Raw genomic sequence first — 6,000 nt, forward strand, 5'->3', positions numbered from 1 at the left:
CTGGCGTTTTAACTTTATTTCTTTTTTTGTAAATACTCTTCCAGTAATTACTTTGGGCGGTGGGGGGGGGGGGGGGGGGGGGGAGATGGTGATTTAGTATCGCTTCCACGTAGCCATGCGATGTCATGCGCCCTCCATAAAACGGAGTCCACCACGATGGCGCCTACGGTGATTATGGCACTAAGGAGGTCGTTAAAGGGAACCTGTCATGTGGATATTTGATTATAATCTAACTAAAAGTGCCTTAGATGTAGTCACTTACTGGTGTGACAGATGGTTATCTCATAATATACACACAAAGATGCCGCATGCTAATGAGCTGATTTGAGTCCAGCGTGATGTCAGTGAGTCCAGCGTATATTTAATTCAGAGCTATAGCCACTCCCCTGCCCACCTGCTGCTGGTTCATATGGAAACATACTGTCAATCAGCAGCAGGTGGGCGGGGAGAGTCAGGAGCTCATGAATATTCAGGACTCATCATTATCAGCTGGAGCTTTTCAATACAAGATGTTGGCAGATTGACTGGGTCAATTAAAGAAAGTGACCCAGCATTGTGCTAAGAGAATCGGTCACTTATTTATGTTGCCCTTAGTTAGGACACCATAAAACTGGTGACAGGTTCCCTTTAAGGCCTCATGCACACAACCGGATGTATTTTGCGGTCCACAAAAAACATGGATGACATACTTGTGCATTCCGTATTTTGCGGAACGGAACAGCTGGCCCCTAATAGAACTGTCCTATCCACAACAATAATAGGACAATAGGACAATTTTTGGGCGGAACGGAAATATGGACTTACTGAAACGGAATACACATGGAGTACCTTCTGTTTTTTGCCGACCCTTTGAAATGAATGGTTCCATATACGGTCCACACAAAAAAAACACGGAACGGACCCGGAATGAAAATACATTCGTGTGCATGAGGCCTAACCTTGAGAGTAAGGTTGAAATCCATACTTACCACTGGTAAATTTGGGACATTTAATCCCCGCCCAGGCAGGGCCTAAACCAATCCGGTAGCACCCACTTATCGGTGGGACTTACATAAGTCCTACCCATTTATGGACCGGGACCAGCCAAATTTGCCAGGATTGCCTCTTAAAATTTGGGACACTACCAGCAAATTCAGGATCGTTGGCAACTAGTGCTGAGCGAACTTCTGTTTTCAAGTTTGGCGCACAAGGTTCGGGGTAACCTAAGAATTCCGTTTTACGGACCCATTCACTTGATTGTGCAAGAAACTTGTTCTATTATTTTTGCGGTGTGGATGGATCACTGAACCATTCAAGTCAAATGGGTCTGCATCTATCTGCGCCAGCCACGCAGTTGGTGCCCATGCATTGGGGGCTGCAATCTGTGCATGAGCCCTTAAAGGGGTTATCCAGGATTTTTATTTTTATTTTTTTAATTCCCCACTTCCCCCAGTGGGACCTGTGAAGAGAACTATACTTGCCTGCTCCCTAAATCTCCGTTCTGGGTCCTGGACCGTCCTCAGAATCCCCGCACATTAACCCTCAAGCGGCATGTCATCTGCCACTTGAGGACACATCGCCTCTGAGGCGAGTCATTGGTTGCAGTGGAGCACGCGGCCCCGTCGGTGCAGCAAGTTTTCAAGTGGGGACCGGAAGTCCGGGGAATTTACACCAGTTTTCGAACAGCAGTAATGTTTAATTTGTGCCAGGCAGCATTTTTATTTATTAAATTTTTTTCAATTTTGGATGCAATGGCGCAATTTGTTGCAGATCCGTTTTTTGCGGACCACAAAATACTGAAAAAGACATACGGTCGTGTGCAAGAGGCCTAAGACTGCACGGGCGGCGCAGCTCCCTTCTGAGGAGCGGAGCTCCAGATGCTACAACCTCCTGCCTTTCACAATAGATTGAGCCTTTTAACATCACAGAAATCTAATTTGGAGCCGCTCGTCGGTGTTCAGGAGCAGAATTGCCGCTCCACAGACAATCAATGCGGTCATTTCCGCAGCGGTCTCATTCTGTTGGCGGTCGTCAATATATCTTTGGATTTAGGGCAATCTGTGCTGGAGCCATTGCTCTGGAGGCTTGGTGGTTGTGACGGACCCCCTCCTTGCACCTCTGTACATGAAGCCCTCCAGAGTCTTTCCTGTAGGTGAGAGCCTGGGAATTACGCAGAACGGTGCGTTACCCAATAATCCGTAACCAGATCCAAATCGTTTTATGTGCATTTCCTTTCTCTCTGAAAATTGAATCATTACTGCAATTAAGGGCTTGTTTACACAAACGTTTTTTGCGTTCCATATACGGGCCTTTTTTTTAAAGTTCCGTATACGGAACCATTCATTTCTATGGGTCCGCCAAAAAAACGGAATGTACTCCGTGAGCATTCCGTTTCCGTATGTCCGCATTTCCGTTCCACTACATTTTGAGTCTTGTCCTATTATTGTCCGCAAATCACGTTCCGTGGCTCCATTTAAGGCCTATTGCACACGACCGTATGGCTTTTTCAGTGTTTTGCGCTCCGTTTTTCACGGATCCGTTGCTCCGTTTTTTGTTTCCGTTGTGTTTCCGTTTCCATTCCGTTTTTCCGTATGGCATATACAGTATGCAGTAATTACATAGATAAAATTGGGCTGGGCATAACATTTTCAATAGATGGTTCAGCAAAAAACGGAACGGAAACGAAAGACATATGGATGCATTTCCGTATGTGTTCCGTTTTTTTTGCGGACCCATTGACTTGAATGGAGCCACGGAACGTGATTTGCGGGCAATAATAGAACATGTTCTATGTTAGAACGGAAAACGGAAATACGGAAACGGAATGCATACGGAGTACATTCCGTTTTTTTTTTGCGGAACCATTGAAATGAATGGTTCCGTATACAGACCGTATACGGAACGCAAAAAACGGCCAGTAAACGGGGGGGGAAAAATGGCCGTGTGCAGGAGGCCTAAGGCTGAATGCACAAGGCCTTGGAACACGGCCGTGAGCGGTCCGTGGTAACCCGGCCGGGATTCCTGCTGACAGCAGGAGCGCACGGCGTCATTGGTTGCTATGACGCCGTGCGCTTCATTCCGCCGCTGCACTACAGTAATGCACTCGTATAGATCATACGAGTGTATAACTGTACAGCAGTGGCGGCATGAAGCGCACGGCGTCATAGCAACCAATGACGCCGTGCGCTCCTGCTGTCAGCAGGAATCCCGGCCGGGTTACCACGGACCGCTCACGGCCGTGTTCCAAGTCAATGGGTCCGCAAAAAAAACGGAACACATACGGAAATGCATCCATATGTCTTCCGTATCCGTTCCATTTTTGCGGAACCATATATTGAAAATGTTATGCCCAGCCCAACTTTTTCTATGTAGTTACTGTATACGCCATACGGAAAAACAGAACGGAAACACAACGGAAACGGAACAACGGATCAGTGAAAAACGGACCGCAAAACACTGAAAAAGCCATACGGTCGTGTGAACAAGGCTTTTTCAGTATTTTGCGGTCCGTTTTTCACGGATCCGCTGTTCCATTTTTTGTTTCCATTGTGTTTCCGTTTTGTTATTCCGTATGGCATATACAGTATAGAGTAATTACATTGAAAATTTTATGCCCAGCCCAATTTTTTCTATGGATGTTTCCGCAAAAACGGAACTGATACGGAAGACATATGGAGTACATCCCGTTTGTGTTCCGTTTTTTTTTGCGGACCCAATAATAATGGGGCAATAATTATTTGCGGGCAATAATAATGTTCTATCTTTCATCGGAACGGAAAAACGGAAATGGAATGCATACGGAGTACATTTTGTTTTTTTGGCCGAACCATTGAAATGAATGGTTCCGTATACGGAACGCAAAAAACGGCCCGCAAACGAAAAATAAAAAATGGTTGTGTGAAAGAGGCCTTAGGGTCCATTCACACGGATCCGCAAAACACGAACACCGGCAATGTGCGTTCCGCATTTTGTGGACCGCACATCTCCGGCACTTAATAGAAAATGACTAATCTTGTCCACAATTGCGGACAAGAATAGGACCTGTTCTATTTTTTGGGGATCGGAATTGCGGACCCGGAAGTGCGGGAAATCGGCAGCGTGTCAATTTACACAGTAGATTTCACTTGCGGATTTCACCCTTTCCAATAGAGAGGGTGAAATCTGATGGGTTTTCCGCAACAAAAACCGCATTTAAAACATTCGCTTTTATTGCATTTTTTTCTTCCGGTCTTTGATGCGGAAACGCAGCAAAAAACGCAGCAGTTTTTTTACGCTGGACTTTCAGCCACTTGTGAACCTTACCCTTAGGGAGCAGGCTTACAGACAAAAAACTGATTTCCGTGCGGATTTCTACGCGCCTCCGCACCAAATTTGCAACAAAACCGTATGTGTTACTTGCATTTTTTTTTGGTGCGGTTTTGCTGCAGATCAACTAACATGCTGTGTCTAATCTCATGCACTCTGCTGGTACTGTATTGCGCGGTGGTTTTTCCGCACGCAGAAAAACCGCACGGAATTCAGAACGTGTGCAGGTAGCCTTGGGCCACATCCACACAATTCCTCACCGTTTTCAAGATCTCCGCTTTTCATCAGTGAATGGAAACATGCTTGTTTATGCCAAAGGCTGTAGGGATCTAAAATACGTCTCGCAGCTGAGGGTTTGCTACAATTGTATCCAGTCTTGACTGCCCTCTGCAAGCTGCACACGTTGGACTCCAAACTGCTGCATTTACCTGCGCTGATACATTACAGCAAACTATCAACCAGGCAGAGATGTGTGCAGAAGACTGCCTAGACTGGATGCAACTGTAGCAAATGTCCAGCTGTGAAAGGTTTTATTCTGTCTTTCACCTGGAAATAATCCTTTTTCTTTACTCTCGATGTAAAGGAAACTGGAGAATCGTGTTATACGGGCGGCGTGCACAGACCTGCAGGGTGAGTAATCTGATCTTTCCTTGATACTTTCAACCGTCGTCTCATCCGCACAGTGTTATTTCTATGGCAGTTTTTGAAAAGTCGATCTAACTTTTTTGTGATAATTATTGTGTGTGATACTTCCCTGGAAGAATGGAAATTTACCAGTTACCTGATGCATTTTTGAGGAAAATTACCAGTATGTGAAAGACCAAGTCACCCAGTAACCAGAGGCACCAAGTAATTGTCCACCATTCCATTTTTCGGTTTACAGCCCTGTGCAGATTCATTTTATAATATATTTGCTTAAGAGAACACTTTTTTTTTCTGATTTTGAACATAATTTTTGACTACCTGGTTCCCCCACTAGGTGGAGCTAATTGCATGCATACATACAGTTAGTGTTGAAGTTGCTGCTGGCTAATCTGTATGCATTGAGCTCCATCTAGTGGTGGCTGCAGGTAAACACATTTTAACATGAAAGAACGCAGCTGGAGGACTGCAGTGCCAGGCACCCTTTCACCTTGGCTGGCATGGCAGTTGCTTACGCTGCCTTTGTGATAGATATGCCAGTGTTTCCTGTAACAAAATAAATATCCCTCTCTCTAAGTACTGAAAAGCATCCCCCTTCCGAAAATGACCTGCAGAACTGAGGCTTCTACTTAGGCCTCATGCACACAAACGTATTTTATTTCCGTGTCCGTTCCGGGTTTTTTTTTGCGGACCATATGAGGAACTATTTATTTCAATGGGTCCGCAAAAAAACAAAACAGAAGTTACTCCGTGTGCATTCCGTTTCCATATGTCCGTATTTCCGTTCCGCAAAAAAAAATAGAACATGTCCTACTATTGTCCGCATTACGGACAAGGATAGGACTGTTCTATTAGTAGCCAGCTGTTCCGTTCCCGCAAAATACGGAATGCACACGGACGTCATCCGTGTTGTTTGCGGGTTCGTATTTTGCGGACCGCAAAATACATACGGTCGTGTGCATGAGGCCTTAGGGCTACGATTTGTAGCACTAATGATTGGCAGCCGTATTAGGGCTCATGAACACGACCGTATTTTCTTTTTTCCGCGTCCATTCAGTTGTTTTTTTTCACCCC

The sequence above is a fragment of the Bufo bufo genome, chromosome 9, assembly GCF_905171765.1.
Source record: "Bufo bufo chromosome 9, aBufBuf1.1, whole genome shotgun sequence".
Lineage (NCBI taxonomy): Eukaryota > Metazoa > Chordata > Amphibia > Anura > Bufonidae > Bufo > Bufo bufo.